The 20,835-nt window shown below is 39.9% G+C and overlaps 1 long non-coding RNA gene across 1 annotated transcript in view; it reads left to right on the top strand.

Moving 5' to 3' along the window:
* LOC112996648 (uncharacterized) overlaps positions 1-20,835 on the top strand; it is a 121,973-nt gene that overhangs the window by 62,401 nt on the left and 38,737 nt on the right. The window contains exons 3-4 of the long non-coding RNA XR_010389470.1: positions 12,950-13,068; positions 13,163-13,282. This is a non-coding gene — a long non-coding RNA (uncharacterized LOC112996648). The remainder of the gene's footprint in view (positions 1-12,949; positions 13,069-13,162; positions 13,283-20,835) is intronic.

Genomic DNA, 20,835 nt, shown 5'->3' with positions numbered 1-20,835 from the left:
CAAAAACACACCCAGCAGCCGTTCTTCCAAAACATGGCCAGGACAGTGCTGGTAACCTCTTCGACACAACTGTTCAGTGTCTGGGACATTGCCACTACTTGGGAGCTCTATATTCAACTCTGTTTGAAGGTATTCAACTCTGCCTGTCCTGCCTCCCAAGAAAGTGCCCTGACCTCCAATTACAGGCTACTAAGGTATGGGGAATGAGACTTCTTCTTTCAAGCTTCCCATTTGCACGAAAGGAAAAGGCTTAATTGGGCTAAAGAGACAGAGCGACGGCACACAGCATTGTTTACTTATGCAGCTGAGACAGTTCCCCGGGAGAGAAGAGTCCTGCCATTTATTCCTGCTCTCTAACTTGTTGCTGTGTTTCAGTTTAAATAGAAGGAAGGACCTCTGGAAACAGCCCTTTTTCCCAGAAGTCAGTGTGCTACCTGCTGAGCTATGGGGTAAAAGAATGAGGGAACCTGCTACCTTTTCCTTGAAAGAAAGAAAGGCCAATGCCCTTTTTGAGGGATTTGATCGATTGGCTTGTTCAGAGTTTACCTAATAGATTCTTCTCCACCAGTGAGCCACTTACAAGAATACCAAATTTTGTGATCCTCACAGGGCTGAGGCTTGAAAAGAATGGTGAGTTGTTCAGCCCTGCTGACAGTATGAGGCGTTTAAGTGTTCCCAAAATCATAAGCCCGTAGAAAACTAACAGACTGTAAGTGCCTTTTTGGTTGGCTGACCAGGTGTTCTGAGACTCAGCATTGGATTTAAGCATCTCAGTTTCTCACAATGTTTCCTTTAGGTGCCTTCTGTAGACCTAAGCCTAAGTGGTTTGTGCAGGGTCACATAGCTAGTACTTTGGATAAAGCTAGGTACAGAACTCCTATCTCCTGCTGCCATGCAAAATTCAGCTTAGGTCAGTTTTGTGAGAGATGAGTGTTTATTGTTAGGAAAGAATATGTTAGCCATTATCTTGCACAACTCTCTCTCCCTGAAAGCTCCATAACAATTCCTCTGTGAAAGCTGCAGGTTTTTTGGCACAATGTAGCTCTCTGACAGCTCACTTTGTGTGTAATGGCCATACAGAAGGGAGAAGGACATCATACTTGTATTTCCAAGACTTCTAGAGTGGTCCCCATGCTGCTAAAATTGACACTGTTTGAGTTGTTTCAGGATGGATGCTGACAGCAGTCAAGAAACATTTGGCACAGCTCAGGAGAAGTGCAAAGGTGACGGTCTCCTTTGCTAGCCGGCTGGGGCCAGTTCAGTTTACACCACCTGCCAACAGACCCAAGTGCTTTAGGACAGCCAGCCCATCTTTGTCTTGGAGTTCATCTGGGCTTGAAAGACAGGGAGAAGATTTGAATTCAACCTTATGCCTCATGCTGGGGAATGATACAGCTGAGAGCCTGCTTCTATTTAGACTGTTTCTCTGTAACATCTTATCACAGGTTGTGGATAAATAGGGTAAATCATCTCCAATGCCTGACTTTGGGCTGTGTTTTCCATGAAGTCCCTCAGGACTGATCTTGCCGCAGTAAGGTATGTTCTAAATTTTTCCTTTCAACTCAGTGGTACCTCAGCACTAACTGATTATTGCCTCCCCTGAGAAACCAAGCACCTTATTTTGAAATTTTAAATTCTGGTTCCATGTTAAAGCAAAGATTTCTGCAAATACTGCAAACACTATTGCTGACTGGCAGCTATGTCTCAGCTGCACATATGGAAAGATGGAAATTTTTTGTGAAGAGGCATAAAGTGCTTCCTGAAGCAGAGATGTGAATTCACATTAAATGAAATATGTGCAGGGGGTCCTTTTCTGCATTACATTATAGAAAATGGTTCATTGTAGATTATAAATAGTGATGATCTGGACCACACTCTTGTGTATTCAATTCTAATTAGAAATGCACTGAGCCACCAAAAATAATGCACCCAAGCCAGCTTTCTTAGGACTGCAGTTATCTTCTACATAAATACACCTTTAACCAACAGCATATAAAAAGAGCAATGATGACATCCAGAGGACAGATAGTTTAATCATAGGTACTGTAGGTAATCTCAGCAAATTTCCTGGGGATATATCCCTCATCTACTTTTTCTATTTAAAGTCTGTTCCTATTAAATCAGTTATTGACAGCCTGCTGAGTTCCTCTAATTCTTATTTCTTAAGAAACTGACCTTGTGAAGTTGAGTATTTCAACCTCAGTGCAAAAATTGTATGTACAGGGTAAACTTTTATCAGTTTCATCTTTTCTGTATGTACTATCATTATACGTTATCACTAAATCCAGCTGAAAAGTAGAGCAGTCTTAAGCTATTGGTAAACTTCAGGTTAATAGCTGTCTGGCTTACTTCACCTGTAAGTATTCCTACTGTGGAACCTCTCCCTGTATGTAGGTTTTTATCTAATCTGTCTTAGTAACCTTCCGTAGTCTGGTTTGGCAATTACTTTTGGGCTTGATTTTGTTTGCAACTGCAAGAATACTGGCCAGGTGCACTGTATGTAGGAGCTACTATGTAGAAAAGCCTCTGAATTCTACAGAAATATCTATGGATAGATGACTGTTTTATTGACAAAATTGAAAGAGATACATTACCAATGTTAGTCTGTTAAGCACAGCTCCACAATCAGAATTTAATTGAAGCATGATACCTATAATAGTTTCAGATATTTGTGTTCTTCAGCATTTTGAGAATTCAGAAACAGATGGGCTATGACCAGGAAGCAGTGGAGAACAGACTGGCGTAAAGCAGGTTGGCTCTCTGACAAGTGCAGGTACAGCTGTGGTATGTATTTTATTCAGCATGCCCACCTACTGTATCAGCAGCCTGCCCTACCAGCAATTCAACTACAACTGACTTAATGAAGAGTAGAAGTAAGCATGAATCCAGACTTTCCATGGATCATAATATTTGAGAACCCAGAAGAATCAACATGACGAAAATCATGCCAAGTAATTTTTTTCCTGTCTTTACATGCAAGAGATAACAAAAGCATTGGCATTTTGAGGAAAAAATCTGCACAAAATGCAATCAAATTATAGGATATTAAAATATTCCCTGTTTGGACTTTGTTAATTGCTTTTTTAAAATGAAGAAAGAAACCTTAGTGAGTATTAGCTTATAGCTTAAATCACCATAATTGTGCCAAGGAACGTGATGAAATGCAGGATAAAAGTGCTTCTGTTAATGAAAGAAGAGAGATTATATGGATGACTGAGGGGCCAGTTATTGAAGGTTTCATGCAAGAAGTATGCAAAAGATATTTTTGCTCCCATTTGCACAAATGTAATCCTTGCACTTTTGCAACTATCATGGAGAAAGAAATTTCAGTGGCTAAAGAGATGGTAGAAAAGAACCCTTGATCCGGACATTCCTTAATTGGAAATGTGGTATCTGCTATTTTATGTATTTGTATTTCAGAAAAGAGGTGCCTCTCTTTGTCTTCTGGTGTTCCTTGCGTATAAGGTTGATTAATCTTGCATTTAGATATATTATACATTTCCATCTTGATTTCTGTATCTGTGTAACATCTTATATTGTAACCTGCAGTAACCCACAATAACCCACAAAGTGAATTTGGAAAAACAACAACCCATAATTATTTTATATAGTGATTATCTGACTTGAAATATTGAGGTAATTATCAAGTTAAATTCCTATGATCCCTGCAATTTCTATGAAACCTGGAGATGTTAGTACTTGAGTGCTGGCATATCTCTTAAAGTAAAATTATACTACCTAATCCTAAGGTCATAATTAAAGATGTAACAAAGCTAAGTGAAAAATGCTATATGATTAAAATGAAAAGCAGAATAATCTCAGTAATTATAGAGGGTGCAAAGTTAAGCTAACTGGCCATGAGTTCCACCATTCAGGAGCCACATGCGGCATTCTGTAGCTAGACAAGACTCTTGTTGACAAACCTGCAAATGCAAAGACGACGACTGTGGTGTGGGTCCAGCCAAGAGCCCATGGGACCACTTGATTTGGAAGGGAAATGGCTTCTTCAAGAATGGAGGAAAGGCACAGGAAAAGCCCAGATGAGAATTTTATTTCGTGAAACCTCCACCGTGTCTTTTGTTTGGGAGACTGAAAAGTACCCATTTGATTCAAGCCACTTTGGTGTCTGAAGAGAGATTGGGGAGACATTTGCATAAATGACTTCCATTTTAGTGTGGATTCCTGAGAAAAACTTCAAAACACAACTAAATAATATTTTTAGATCTCTGATCAGCAGCAGAATATGCAGCTTATTCTGTATGTTTGTATGTACATGTGTGCATACATGCATATATAATGTAAGCATGTATGTGGACTAATGATTACATTTGAACACAAAATTCTGGCAGACCACTATAATTTTAATGAACCTGCCACAGCCTTCTTAAAGGCTCCTTCCTTTGTTGTGCAGCTTCTAAGGACATCGTCATGGTTCAAGTGCTGTAACAGTGGAAGACAGCAGGATTCAAATGACAGAGAGAACTGGGAGTACCACTTTAGGTCAGTAAAGCAAAGAGCTGTTATTCAGGAATTCAGTTTCACAGTTTCAGTGTAATTTTGCTGGTTGAGCTGTACATGCCGTGTATCTTGCTTACATCTTGGACTCGACAATTTTTTTTCTCTCATTCTCTTGTCCAAGCTTCACATTTAACCTTTGAGGCAGTTCTGAATGTATCCTTTCATGAATCGTAGTCCAGTAGCACTAACCTCAGGCAGCTCTTTAGTGTTTTTGACTCCCTTCTCACACTGTTCCTCCTCAGGCTTCTGCTGGTCATTCTCATTTCTCTCCTGATGATTTTGTCACTTCTCTTCAATGTAAAACTCAGGGGATCTATGAGACTGTATACTGTGACTGTGTTTGTGATGTTGGGGCCTCCGCCTGATGCTACACTTCGCTTCATTTACCTTTCTCATTTCATTGCTTTCCCCATGTTCCAGTAGTGCTGCCTGCCCCCCCGTTACTACTGTGGGACTGACATACTGTCCATCAGATCCTGTCCCCTCCAGCCTCCACCAAAATATGTTACCTTTCATGTTGGTGACTCCCTCAAACACACTAAATCTTCTGTGTCCTCTAGAATTTTTTCCGTTTAGTTTTAAATGTCCCCTAGCTGTTCCTATGCTGAAAAAACACCTCTGGACCTACTGATCCTTCACAAGCTTTTTAAAACCATTCTCTGGTATTTCTTCTGTCAGCATTTTTACAGCATTTCAAGACTAGTTGGTGTCACAAAAGGGAAGAATATTCACAGTGAGGGTAAAATACTACAGTCAGTTCCATACAGGCTTGGTTCTGAAAAGTCACTTAAGTGAAGTGTGATGTTGGATGAAGGGATTAAGTGACGGCTCTTTGAGATTTGTCCAGGCTCAAAATTGTGCCTAAGCTGTAACTCAGCTTCTCTTCAGATGACAGAAAAAAAAGTGTGAGGTATGGCAAACAACTAGGCACAGTCCTTTCAGCCCCTAAGGTGCAGAAATGGTCCCATCCAAAACCTGTGAGGAGAGACCCCTCTCTGGAGCACAAATATCTTCACTGCAGAGGTCGTAGGGCGCAGGACAAGTGCCCTGGGCATTGACTGCCAGTTTTGCTGGCAGAATATCCATTTGCTGATAGAAATATTGGGGTGTGATCTCCTGCATGTAATGATGTCCCGTGAGTGCTGGATAAACCCCAAAGTAGTTTCAGCTTTGTTTGTCTTTGGAAGCTGGGTGGATCTGGCAGCCAGGGCCACAGGCAGTCACACTGCATGTGTGCAGTATAAAAATTAGGAAAAAGCAGAACTGCTTCTGAAAGGATTCAGCAAAGCTGCTCGGTAAAAGGGGGTCTAAGCATAAGAATAGCATGATGTGAGCCCTACATTATTTTCATGACTGCAACAACAGACACAATTCTGCCTTCAGATCTGCACAGGTGTAGGCAGGGAAAGCAGGTTGCAAGCTGAGAAATTTGACTGAGGAAAGCACTCAGATACTGTACTGAAGAGCACAGTGTAAGATCTCAGATATAGAGTTCAGCTTCAGAGTAGAGCAGACCAGGAGTAATTATTAGGATCAAAGTACAATTTGTTGCTTTTGGCATGTGTAAAATACTCTGTCATCACTCTGGGGAAGGTTGAAAGGTGTCTGCTCTCATGCACTAGATTGCAGGCGTATTTGCCCAGAAGCTTCAGTCAGAGCTGGGAAAATTCAGGGAGGAGGTGCTCACTCACCTGAAGTGAGTCTCTTCCCCCACCCCACCCAGATAAAGAGGTCCATGGCTACTTTAAAAGAAAGTTCAAGGGATATAAAGGGTTGAAGTCTTGGAAGTCAGGTTCAGTGATCCACACCTTGCACCATTTCATCAGCTGTGCAGGCAGCTGTGGTTCTGGGTACCTGCCTTGTATACAAGCTTGTTCTTGCTTCCTTGGGTAGTTGGGGTGGAGGACTTCTTTCAGGTGAAGCTGAGGGAGGGAGCAGACATGGCATGTTTGATGGGAATTACTGTTTCTAAGTACCTTGTATCCTATGCTGAGCTCAGCTACAAGTCTGCAGGGTGACACTGTGCAGGTTACTTCAACTGCTTATGTAAGTAGTAAGTGGGGGATATTTAAGGTGGCCAGTTAAAGAGTACCCAAAGTTACTGGTAGAATAAAGGTGTCATTTGATGTTCAGCAAGGAGAATTCAGATGCTTGTAAGCACAAGGCAGAGGAGTGGAGAAGAAGAAAGAGAAGCTGTAATGGGAGATGGTGCTTATGGCATGTAAGAAGTAAAAGGGAAGAGCTAAAATTTAATAAAGAAGGGTTTTCATGAGGCAGTGTGGTCGCAGTGACAGAGGAAGATATCACTTCAGAAGCCATCATGGGGTAAACTGAAGGAGAAGGATGTAAGAAAGTATATGGTGAGAAAATTGGAACAGCAATATTATTTCCATATCCCTCCTTTTGGTTTTGTTCTTTCCACTGAATGAGCTGTGAACAGGTCAAAATCAAGAGCCAGAATAAATTCTGTAGAACGTGAAGCACTCCGTACCATCCTTGCCAGACAGTGTATATCCCTGCTGGAAAGGATGTAAGAGAAATAGCATCCTTTTTGGTAGTGACTCAGACCTGAAAGTGAGAATAATAGCTTTGACTCAATCACAGGCTGTTGTGGAGGGAGATTAATGCCAGGAGACATGGCCAATTCTTTTTCTCTGTGTCAATCCATCTGCAGAACACAGTACATGCCAGTTACTTGACTTGGAGAGGAGAGGGAGAGTGCCGATATGAGATAGAGAGATAAAATCTGTAGCATAATTGAACAGACATTTTTCACATCTTTATCATTCTGTCTTTCTCTTCCCTCTTATGCTTCTGTGTGTTGTTCTTTCAAAAGCTTTTGCAGGTGGGATGGATGCTGAAGGAATAGCATCTGGTTTGGATGCTAAGTACTCCATATTTTATCTGATACATGACAAAATATGTTCAGACATTTTCATTGTGCATCTGGTTGTATAAGGCATTTTATTAGTAGTCCATCATACAAAGGCATTATATTACTGGATTTGTCGCATCTTAATATCACTTTTCAATTCAGCTTCTGCATTTTCCTCACATTTCCAACATTAGATATTTAAAATAATTGTGTTTAAACAAACTGAGATGTTACAGGTAATTTTGCTTTGACTTGATGTTATATTACATCAGTTTTCTCTGAGACCTGATGTTGCAGATTGGCTTAAGACAGGAGGGGGGAAACGTACCTTTTTGCCACTAGACTGATATTTCAAGTGCATCTTCAATCCAGAATGACCCAGCGTTTTCAGTATCTCTTGCCTATTTGGTGACTGAGGAGGGATGGTCCCAGCTATGTTTTTATTGCACAGAACTGGAACTGAGCTTTCTGCACTAAACGGTGTGGTTGACACCTATCCCCTGCTCTGACTGAGGACACTCAAGGTGGAGCCTGAAAAAACTCTAAGACACTTTATGATGCTGATAGGACCCTCAAAGGGTCTCTCACTACCTTGGGGTTGGGAGAGCCCCAGCTGTAAGTTTTATTTGTCGTTAAGTGGCGCTAGCTTGTTCTTGCTTTGGACACCCCAAGAGGCAGCCAGAAAATAATCAGGCTATAGAAAGACTCAGCTGCAGCCTGTCTCCCAGATTAGATCTCAACAATAAAACTCTTTTTCTTTTGCCTGCTGTGACTGACAGTTCTGACCTGAAAGCCTTGCCTCAGTGCAGAGAAGAGCCTGACCTATTAGGTTTGACTAGTGATAATTTCCTGTTTCCATACTCCCTGAATTCCTGTAGAAGGCAGAGCATGTCTAGATTGGATTAGTATGTGAAACTGACTTTGGGAATAAAAAGGTCTGTATAAACAACTTCCAAATCTATTACTATGTGAAGCAAAGACAGCTTTACAGGTACTCATTTGGTGCAGAAACTGTTCACTATAAGACTTCTTGGAGATATTTACTCAGCCTTCCCTCCTGGTTCTTTACTCATGTCAGATAATTTACTAATGGCAGATAATTTCAGCTCTCTCCCATCCCACACACCTGAAAAATTCTCTTGCCACTGCAGCACCAATAGCAATGTAATCGATGGCAATGACTTGAGCAAGGGGCTGGTGCATGGAGTATTTAAAATGGAGCCAAGCTTCTGCTCTGATGGAGAGCTCTCTTTGGGAGAGCAGACTACTGATTTATTTAGAGGCTTATGCTCTAAGTTTTTGTGCTTTCTTTTGCAGCTTGTGTTTGCCTTTCACCTTCACACTGATATTTACAGTGAGTCTCATGGGACTGTTTCCAAACTCGCAGTGATAGTATCTGTTGTCGTTAGTTTTCCCGTTACATTTAACTGCATATAAAATTATAGCATCAGGTTGGCCTAGAAGACAGGAATTGCTTTTGCATTCCCTTTTGGGGGGGCTTTACTGAGTGTGAGGCACAGGGACCAGGATATGTAAGCTGGGCATGCTGGACTTGCCCCTGCCTGAGGTCCCTCATGGGATTTTGGCAGGTGTCTTGGAACCAATTCCATTTCTCTTGAGCTACATGAGGAAATCCCAGCATGGGAAGTGCAGATGTCATATATGTTGTAGCTGTGGATGTTATCTCACTCTCCTGCTAAACTGGCTTATATTTCGAAGGATGCTTTTTTGTATTACTGTGGTTCCCAGCACTCTCCAGGAATGCCAGAGATGCTGTGAAAGTGAAGAATGTGCCAAAAGGGAGCACGCACTAAATTCTGCCACCTGCAGGAAAACCATAGGTCCATGGCTGCAAACTGGGCTAGGAGGAGCCTGAGAGGTGGGAGAAGTCTGGGAGAAAGAAGCATAGGCATGCATGAGATAGCAGAATGTGTGTGGTGGTTTAATAGGGGCCTTAGGCATTGAACTGTCTTACTATGTTTCTGCACTGACATATGTGTGTGATCCACAGGGATATGGTGGGGTTCATACATGCCCTCATCTATCAAGCTGCACTGTGTGCCTGCACACTGGACAAATACGGCTCCATGCGCAGCTCCTTATGGTTGGGAAGGGAAGGTTTATGGGGCCAAAGCTTGTTATCAAGCCTTTTCCCATGTCTTCACTAATGTTTGTTTCTTGTTGCTGGGAGCTTGAAGGTCATCCTCCACCAGAATTTGGATAATGAGGTGGAGTGGAAACATTAGCTCTTCCCTTCACTGCTTCAGGTTTTCCTTCACTGCTTTCAGGTTTTCTGTACTGCATCTGCCAACCTCTTGGAGTCTGTCTCTAGGCAAATATGAAAACCTGAACAAAGATAGACTCGTTATCGAAACAACAAGGTGGTAACTGTATGCACAAGAACACGTGCAGTAATGTCTGCTCTTTGTAGACAATAGTATAAATGCAGGATCTGATTGATTGCTTAAATGGGCAGTTGTAGAAACTGCAAGTATGTGCTGTGTCTGGAATTGTCTGTATGTCCCCCTAACTTTTAAAACATCCGACTTCCCATACAGAAACAGTAGTTGTTCAAAGTTAGAGTTAGCCTGCCCAAGACAGAAAGAAAACCCTACAAGCAACAAAAGAATCACTTTGTGTGTGCACCAAATCATAGTATCATCACAAAAAATCATAGCAACTTCTTGTGTGTATGTGTACACACATCTTGCATGTGCCTGGAAAAGACCTTCTGTATTATGGGGCCTGGCTCCTCATTATTGTAGGCACTATGTTAAATCTTGCAACCCTTCTCAGAAACTGATTAAACTCCATCTAAAAAAAAGCAGTTGGATTTTTGGCCCTAAGTATTCCTATTACTGGGCAGCCATTCCAGGGCTTTTATCTGTCCTGTGACAGCCAAAATGATTTTATTTCCAACCTTAGTTTATTCATTGCCAATTTATGTCATGTGAAGAAATGAATGAATTATCAAATATGCCAGATTGCAGAATAAACAAACGTGGTGTCACTGTGCACCATATCCAGCATTTAGGGAGCAGAACTAAAGCAGATTCAGAAAGAAAAATCAATGTAAAAAGCCGTATAGCTAATTACCAAGTACAATAAATGACTACTATGAAAAATAGGCCATGTCGAGAATAATCTCTGTCAAATGTAGCTAAAGAATGTCCTCCTTAATACGTTTAAGAATTGAGAGGGTATTAAAACCTGGAACACATAAATCAGTTGTGAAAGTTTACAATTCACTGAACCTCAAATATCTCCAAGTTGGTATGCGTGGAGAGAATTTCAACATGTCATTTTAGGAAAAACTGAGGATAACCATGGCTGGCTGGCATGGAAGAAAAGCTCTACCAGTAAGTCTCAGATTGCTGACAAACTAGTGTTAAAAAGGTTACTTTGTTTCACAGCAAAGCAGTCCAAAGATGTAGATGGCCTGACTTGATCTTTCAGAAGGGTACAGAAGGCTAGATGAGCATCTGTCTCAATTCTTTCCAAAGCCCTTGGGTTTGACAGTAGCAAAACATATGCTGCCTGGCAGGTGAGCCTACATTTGATCTACATAGCACTTTCCTTTAATGCCTATGGTCCTGGCAAAGGCTGCACATAAGATGGCTTTAGTTAGTAAAACAGGATTTTGGTTCCCAGACTGTGATTTTGCAACAGAGCATTTAGTGGTTTTAGTATTTCAGAGATGCAAGTCTGAGCTCTGCTGGAAATCTAAAGGGCTAGATATTGAAATATTTTGAAATATGGCATAGTCCCAGGTGTGGAGGCCTTCAAGCGCCTTTATCCATGGTTGTCTTGCTTTACATCTACAGGCGTGTTATTCCTGCTTATAGATGAGGTTGCTGAGGATCTGGAAGTACTAGTGAAATTTGAAAGTATATTGCTTTCTCACTGGACTCAGCGATCCCCATAGAAAACCCTTCTGACAGCATTTTACGTATATAGTTATTTCTCAACAATGCACAGATATATATGTTCATGAGCAGAAGGATGTATTAACACACACCCACATCCACCGGAAAAGATATTATATCATCAGTGCTTTAAATGCAAACAGGGAAACTTTTAAATAAATTAAGAGGAGAGAAACACAAAATCTACTTGATATGAAGGGCCAGATTCACAGCCTGTTTCACCTTCATGCTGCTGTTCTATATTTTTAGTTATGAAACTGAGTATAATTTACTTTCTTACCTATTTGTTTATATGCTTACTTCTTCCTGGTGCTACCATACAGATAGTTTTCTGTACTTCACTGTTCATCTAGCATCCGCTCTTCAGGATGAAGCTTTTCTTTGTATCACATCACTATAGACTGCTTCAAGCTCTTAATCTCAGCTACATCATCTTTTTAAGTCATTTGGAAACAAGGTTAGTAATTAATTAATTGCTTGGAAGCAATGCAAAAGAATTTGAGTATCTGTTGTTGGGCTTAACTCAGCTGTTTGTGTGTTTGGCTACAAATGGACATATCCCTGCATCTGAGAAGGCCCCTTTGGCCTTCCATAGGATCTATCCTGGATATAAAGTTCCACTTGCATGGATGAAATAGGAGGATCAGGGCCACAAGTAGCAGAGGAGTTTAAAAATAAGAAATGAACTCAGTACATCACAGATATTATGATACTAAATTAGTTAGTCTGTCATGGTACACAATTGGCTTATTCTATACAGCAAAACCTTTCTGTTACATGACTAAACTGAATTCTAGTAAACACAAAGGATATTATCACAAATAGTACAGTAAGTGTGATGTACCCCAGCGTAGATGTTGTCTTCATTAATCGGGAGGTCCTTAAAATGTGGGTGCAAGGAAATGATGCAGTAATTTGTTTATGAAAGTATTGCTTCATTCTGATATATGCACATTCCAACTAGGTCGCAGTTAATAGCTAAGAAAGTAAAAACAGATTTGACTTAATAGAATCCTGGGATATGAATGACTATAATAAGGTTATGCATTAAATTAACTTAGAGATCAAAAGTAGTAAACCCAAACTAATAATTGCCAGGCCCAAGACAACAATTTATTATTTCAGATGGGCCAACTTTGACGGGATATGAAAGGAACAGAGAAAAATGAATTCATGTACAGTTATAGCAGCTATCACTTATTACACAGTAATAAGATAGTGGACAACCCGATTGCAACTGTGAAATATTGATAGAGCAAACTTGCAAATAGAAGGAAATGTGATCATCTTATAACACTGACAAACAAAACTAAGAAAAAAGAATGGAAGAGGAAAATAGAAATCTAATTCAGTAAGTTGTGAAGCACAGATTAAAGACAGTAAACTAGAAACACTTCTAAATTAATAAAAGCGTGATAGAGTCCAGTAGTAAATTAGAATGCAGTTAGTTGAAATGCATGTGTTAATGCTTGCTTTCCCTCCATTGCTGCTTTCCCTGCCTAGAGTGAGCACTCCTCCGAGATTTTCTTTCTCACTGCCATGATTGCTCATTTTTTTAGCAGGGATAATGAGATCTAGGCAGGAATAGCTTTCTTTCATTCTCTTACTCCATTTTGTTTCTCTCCTCCAGTTTTCACCACAACAATGGCCAAGAGCACCTCAAGGAGATGAGTTGGCAATGGTTCATGGTGCAGAGGGAGGGCCAAGAGCAAAGGCATGCTCTCTGGGGAGTCCCAGATGGAATTTCAGGTAGGGTTGGGCACACCTTTCTCTTCCCTCCTGTCTTCCCCACTGAGCTGTTTCTCTTCCATCTTTAGAGGAGTGTATGTGACTCTCTGCACAGGCCACAGTGAAACAGAGATGGGCCAACAGAGGAAGAGCTAGGCAGCTCTGAGACTCCTTGGATGGATGGCTGCATCGATCTTCCAGCAGTGCACCACCCTGGAGAAGCACCATGAGGAAGGTACGTTAAGAATAACCCCAAATGTGTGCATGTCTATTTTCACAGCAAATAGCTGGGAATCATTCTAGACAGGAGCCTACAGTCAGTGCTCAAAATGGAGGTGCTGTATCACAGATCTCCCCTGGAAAGCACAGAACAGGAGGAAATGGTAAAGAAGGTGTGTGCACGGCAGAGCACTTGTGCAACCAGAAGCCAAAATTAGCAGGGGGACCTTCTAATTGTATTTGTTCTGCTTACAAATAGATAGCCCCCCTGCTAACTTCAGCTTCTGCTTACAAAAGTGCTCTGCAGTACTCACTCCCCCCTCTTCCCTCCTATTCTGTGACTTTTTTTTTCTTCTTCTCTCAGATCCATTTTCCTTACATTTCCAGCTCTATTTTCTCAGTCTTTGCATCAATTTTTAATATCTGAGTGGAACAGTGGGCAGTTACCTTTCTTTTCTTTTCTCTTTTTTTTTCCCTCTAAAAGTGCTGGTACTCTGCTCTGGCTGTAGAAGCACTTGGCTCCTGGGAGCACTTGCTCAGTTTGAGTATTGCTTGCATTAAGGAGCCAAAGCCTAACCGGAGGCCGCCAGAGTGGTTTTAAAAAGGCAATAATGACCAATTGACCTCTTTAATGAGCTTAGGAATTATAAAGTAAATAGTTGCAGTGCATAGGACATATTTTATCTAGGTTTTCAGAAAATCTCTGATAAGTATCTACATGACAGGCTGTTTCTGAAGGTGAAACTAACAGGGACTGAGAAGGACATGATATAGAAATAGTTGAAAGAAAATGAATTTTCTGTTCTGAGAGATCTTTGTCCCCAGGAAAAAAAGAGTTAAGTGTGGTTAATACCTGGACTCATGCTGTTTGATTTTAAATAAATTAGCTAGCTAGAAAGATCCACTGTAAATTCACTGTATTTGCTGATGATACTAAATTATGATGCATACTAAGCACAGGATGAATGGCAAGAAATATTCATTGTGCCTTAGATCTGCTCAGTAATTGAGCTGACACATGGCAAATTAAATTTATTACTGAGAAATGTGAAATAATGCACGTTGTTCTGGATATAGAGATGACAAACCTAAAATCACTGGAACTGAATGAGATCTAGAACACTTTAAAACAACAGCCTTTACTAGAACATAGCTATCCTAGAAGATGTATACAAGCAGAGCAATATTTGAAAAGCTGAACACAGAAGACTGATTCTGGTGTTTGTTTTTCTCTCTCTTACAATGTATCACTTCTGCTCATTCTTTGCTTTTTCTTTTTTCCCTAGTTCAAAGCATATGTGGCTTTAAAGAAAAAAGCGGGGGGGGTTAACTTGATACCTTTGGGTAGGAGTTTGTGGTGCTTTAATTCACTACGGCAGAGGCAGAGAGACGGTCACAGGGATAGGTCACAGAACAGCAGGTACTCCGAATGGTTCCGAGGACCACAGGATACCTGTAAAGCTTTATTGATGCCCTGATTACAGTCATAACACTCTTAACTGTGTGACTCATTAAAATTATTACCTTATCTTACCAGAATTAGTCATGTTATTTGCTGTTGGTGGATGCAGACTTATTTCTGTCGTGTATGCTCTTCCTTTGCTTTTTCAGTCATGAGGACACTTTTGGTTTCAGCTGCCGGTGTTATGCTGATGACAGATCTATGATTTGTTTCTTGACTACTCAAAGCCATTTAATCTCTTTGAATATATTTTGAGTGTCAACATTTTGAAATGTCTCTATGAAAAATCTGTCACTAGTCTTTTAATTTTTGGTTTCATTTCTTTCACTCTCCGTGCTCTGCTTCATGAAGAGAAGGAATTGCCTCTTTTTCAGGATCATATTACAAACTGTATTTACAAAGCCATCTTTTTATGGTTTGGAAACATCTCACAATCCAAATATACACAGAAAGAGAAATAAAAGGCTTACCTTTGTAGCATCTTTTCCTTTCCCCTGGATTTCAGACTAGTAGAACTCAGTTGTACACTAATCCGCATTTAATTTAACTCTTAAAATATACCTTGCTAATAATGGGTTTCTGGTTCAACAGTATAGGCTAGATCTGTTCTTGCTTTTGCAATTGTCAGTGCAATTGGGCTTATGATTTAATTTTAGATTGGACTTCACATGGACTTAGCAGACAGTTTTAAAATAAGAGCCTATGTTTTTGAGTGTCTGGATGCTCTTGGTGTCTCAATTTTTGAATACTCTCTGTGAGAATAATTTGGCTTCCAAAAGTTATAAGTCAAGAATTTTTGTTCATAAAACTTTAACTGGAATTTATCATTGATCTGGTTAAAATATATAAATATATATATAGCCTTTTATTGTCAAGAGGAAGAGTCCTGTCTACTGTTCTGTCAAAATCCTTAGAATAAAGGATTTTTTAAAGCAAAAGGAACATGTGGTGATAAAAGAATAAAATAGAGAGCAGGTAGTTAATCACTGGAAAAACTATCCTAATGTAATGAAGTATAGCATATTTTAAAGTTGTAATATAATATATGCAGTAGACATTAGGAATGAATGAATTTCACTCCTCATATCCAGCTTTCCAAGACATTTGTCTCAGACAAACTGGTAGCTCTGTAATAGGCAGAGAGATGACTTGCAGTATGAGGTCTCAGAGATGGTATTTTAAAAATTGTTACTGACTGATACTTGCCTAGATCTGTTGCAACAATCCACCTTCAAATTTTTACTCAAGTTACTACCTACTTTCTTTTTTTTTTAATCTCCTAAACCAGGGATCAGCCTTTCTATCCCCTACCTCTACAGTGGATTGCTGTTTGATTGGTAGTAGGTTATAATGTGGAAACAGCCCTGTTATCTAGTAGATGATCCCTGCTTTTGAGAAAAAGTACATTTGTATATATTGCTCTATACTTCTTTATGCCATTTGATACTATTGATCACAGAAGCTTCCCTCTTGCCTCCAGGAGGCTTGAGGGGTAAACAGAAACACCCTTAAGTGGCTTAGATCCTTCATCTCAGATTAAAACCTAAAGTTTGATTGGGTCAAATGGTTTTCCATGTCAGCAACCATCCCTTGAGAGCCTCTACAAGGGTTATTCCCTTTCTCCCCTTATAAAACATCTGTGATGACACTGGAAAATGGTGTACATATCCTGATGATTTTTAAACAAATCATATATAACAGCCAACTTTTTCTCACTGGGATACACTTAAAAATCCCGTCCTTATTATCTATGACTTTGGTTAGTGAGAAAGTAAGTTTCCAGCATCCATTCCTGTCCCCTTCATATGAAAAAATGTCTGCCAAAATTATCTTAAAGGCCCACCTGTGTAATCACCTCTCCTCTGTTATATTCCTCCACTGAATCTCTTCAAAGCCACAGCAAGTTCTCGCCTTTTCTCCTTGTCTTCAGGCTGCCTGGCCTTTCCTTTTTGTCATGCCTCATGTTGCTATTAGCCTCACAATACCCAGATCCGTCTACCAGTGATGCAAGTTGGATATCCTGTTTGTCTTCTCTTCGTTTATCTGTTCCTTTGCTCTTGTGCCAAGAAATGCTCTTTCTGAACAGGTTAACTGCAAGGCCTTATATAAACCACTTTTTTTGCAATGCCTGCAGGAAATCTTCTAATTAAGGACTCGGTCTATCTTTCATAAAGCAGGGGAACATTACCATCAACTCTAATGCAGGTTGGACTGGACTGTAAACTTGCTTACTCATTATGTGCATGAATTTCAAAGCTGTCTAATTCATTAAAAGTCAATGGGATTTGGTTTTCTAAGTCACCCCAGGGCTTTTGAAAATCCCACTCCGTATCTTGTCAGTGAAATCGAAAATCAAATCTGCCTTCAACAAGTAACAACTTAATATTTTTCTCCTTATGTCCTCCCTAATAACTTATTGGCTTCCTATTTTATCACATCTTTCATACATTAATTTCTAATATCTTTAGGACTGAAAGGATACCTTTTCTGTAGAGAACATTTTGAGGCACATTTAAACTAAAATAATAATAAGAATTTCTATTTCAACAGGAGAGCCTTTTCTTTACATTTTCACGTTGAAGATTGTATTATTGGTATATTTAATAATTTTGCCAGGTAATTTTAGCCTGCTGCCCTAGCTGTACGCGGCTTTATGTGTGTAGGTGAGGCTATGGCATTACAACAAAAAGAGCAGTAAGAGCAGCCAGGGCCATATCATGACATCAATTTCATGAACAGAATTCCTGTTGAGAGATATTTGAAGGAGGAGGACATGACAGACTGTACCAGTGAGTGATTGTCTCTGTCCCACATAGCTACAGAAAGTGCAGCAGCAGTTCTCTGAGTTAAACTCCTGCTAGAAAGTACTGAGTGCCTTCAAGATTTGAAGGCAAATTATTTGTTATTATGGAAACTTTTAGTGATATAGAAATGCCACCACGTCACAGGACAGTCCAAGTCCCTTAATCTAATTGGAGGCAATGATGAAGATGCATGGCTGAAAATGGTAAAGGAAACTCAGAACTGGTCTATGTGGAGATGCTCAAATTCAAGTCAATGCATAAAGGTTAAAACTCCCCAGGATGCCTTCAGTGAAGAATAAAGCAGATTCATATCACTAGATCTTATTCCTCCTTTGAAGTTATTTGACTTCTAATTCATCAGATGTTCAACTTATTTTATCTGTTGAGGGTTGATATATTCTAAGTGTGAGACTTCCTAAAAGTACATATAATGGTGTGCATCTGGAGTCTGAAAACCACTAATTTTGTAGATGCAGGACCATACCTGCAGTCAGTTGCTAGCAAGATCATCATGAACTGTTCTGCTAGCTGTACAGTAAAAAGCTGCAGTAGAAACAAAAAGTTTAGGTCAAGCCCTGAGCACTAGAAACTGGGCCCTTAAATACATATTTGGATGTGGTGGCCCGAAGTGCTGAGCTCTGCAGCTCTCAGCTCTTGCAGAAGCTGGCCCCCTCATTTGTCAGCAAAGGTTGGCCTGTCACTAATCAGCTCCTAGTCAGGACGGCTCTGTAAAGGACTGTGAGCATAAGCCTGCCTCCCACGTCAAGTAAAACTCACAGTCTTCAGTGGGAGAAAAGAGGGAAGCCCAATATTACTCTGCTCATTACTGTAGTCATCATTATAACAGCTTCCATGTCACTGGCATGATGTCCAGGCACACGCATGACTTGTGGGTTATTCATAAGGCCCATGTGCCCACCACTGTGCTTTAACCTGTTATGATGAAATGAGAAATCAATCACTTGTGCATTTTGGCAGTGCGTATGTGGGTCTAGAACAAACCATTACAGTCTACTTAAAATCTCTGTTAGGTCTTTTGGCACTTCCTTTTGCTCCTCCTCTCCCAGCCCCCAGCAAGGGAACAAAGCAGCTGCCTCACTGTCCGTCAGATGTTGTTTCCAGAGGTTTTGCTTCTGTAGTGTAAAAAAAACCCTCTCCCTGGTAGCACTGTGTGTCCCTTGCAAACTGATTGCTTGCAAGCATCAAGGTAAACATTTAAATGTCACTTAAATGTAGAAATAGGTAGGAAGCATGTTAAAGAAACTTCATCCTCACTTCACATCAACACCACTAAACACATTGTTACAACAGTGACTAAAACTGTCTAATAATATCATCAGTGGCAACTGGTCAGTTAAAATGTTTTTTAATTGTGACTTGAATGTGTTTATCAACCTCTTTTTGTGACATCAAAAAGACAGCAAGAGAAACACATGGAGACATTGTCCTCGAGGGAAAGGATTAATCATCAGTGAGTGAGCAGGCCTAAGCAGATGGTCAGCTAAGCTTTCCTGAAGTCATTTCTTCTATCCACCATTCAGTGTCACTGCCAGAAACAAGAAGAAGTGTTATCTTGACATTGAACATCTTTATAATAAAATCACTAATTGGTGTCTAATACCAAAGGCTTTATAGCTGTAAAATCACAACAGAGGTAGCTAAGGGGTTGACTGGGTTTCATTTTAATAAATGCTATTTTGAAAATCCTTCCTTAGCATATTTAATATTGTATTATCATTGTGAGACCTCTCTGCGTATGATGGTGTGTCTCATTTATCTCAGTTTCAAACGTAACAATTGGGAGGCTTTTTAACAGTAAAGCAGATGAGCGTATCACTGCCACTGTGCTGTTATTTTTTGCATATAGCTAATGCTTATATTTTACAGGAGATGTTCCTTAGGATTTAGCTCTCATATTTTTCTCTTTTTTGGCAACCAGAGAGAGTCTGTCATAACAAATTATCACTTTTGGTGCTGGAAATATATTTTTTATGAAAGCTGAAAATGTGTCAGCATTGGACATTCATGAAATTCTCATGGTTTATTAAAGATTCCTTTTTCTCGTACCTTTCCCCCTTTAGCCAGCAGCATTTAGAGAGAATATTTCTTTCCCTATTAACTATCCACTTTTTTTAAAGATACAGTCAAATCCAGGCTGGAAAGAGTGATTAATTGTAGCAGTTATTTGAATATAGCTGTTGTTTTTACTATAATTTGAATGTGTGGGTCTTGTTTCTGTCATCCGTATTGCCGTTTAGCCAGTCCTTCCAGAAAGCGAGTGGTGAGAACCGAACTCTAGTTCCATCACGCCAAAGTCAGTCCTGAGTGACTCAAACGCTCCGGACTGTGTTCTGAGGTAGCTGAGACTGGGCTGTGGCTCGACAGTTCATCACTTTTGAGCCTGTTCATAGCTTTCACTGCACTTGACCATGATGCAACTAGTAAGATGCCGTTGCTCTGGTTACTGGGCCCAGTCCGAGAGTCATCTAAAGCAATGTAAAGAATCTTGTGGACAGTAATAGCTTTCAAACAGGGCTTTCAGTTCTTTTATAGGGAAATTTGAAATTTGCAGAGAGGGTTAATGCCTGGAAAATTATATAAGTATGTTATGTCATAATATTATATATCCCAAAATATTGGTAAAGGGTGTTTTTCCCAGAGATTAGAGCATTAGTGAAAAAATAATGATTAACCTTTAAAATCAGATTGGCATTTCTTTTTTCTCCAAATGTAGAATTAATACGCATTTTTTAATCATTAGTGTAATTTTCAGGATGATACTTTTGTTCTTTTGGCTGTTGAACTGTTACGGCTGCTAGTAACCCTTCAAATTGTTTGCTTCATTCAAGCATTCTTTTTTGAATAATTCATTAGGCATTATTATCCAAGCGTGGAACACCTCATTTAGCACTGGTGATCTTTTCCTTATGTGTAGCTGACAGGCAATCAAAGTTTTTATCAGTGCAGAAAATTTGCAATTCAGAAATGTAGTTGCAGCAATTAGTAGCTATCAGGTAGCATAGGAAGGACAGCTTCATAAAAAGAGAGAGTTGAATGAGCTCAACTGATGTTAGCACAAAAGTAATGGATAAAACTAACCAGCTGTTTCTAAATTTACCAAATGGAACATTCCTTTTTCTCAGAGTAGAAGCTTTAATTAACTTTGTGTTATGTGTGGCTTCACAAAAGAAGAAGTGACTAGGTGGCAGAATATCCCTCCTTCATTGCCCTTCGCTTAATTTTGTAACTGTATTAAGATGCCCTGTCAATATACAGCTCGCACACTGCCTCTCACTGCAGAAC

This window comes from Dromaius novaehollandiae, chromosome 5 (genome assembly GCF_036370855.1).
Source record: "Dromaius novaehollandiae isolate bDroNov1 chromosome 5, bDroNov1.hap1, whole genome shotgun sequence".
Classification (NCBI taxonomy): domain Eukaryota; kingdom Metazoa; phylum Chordata; class Aves; order Casuariiformes; family Dromaiidae; genus Dromaius; species Dromaius novaehollandiae.
This window is presented reverse-complemented; position numbering and strand designations above follow the sequence as displayed.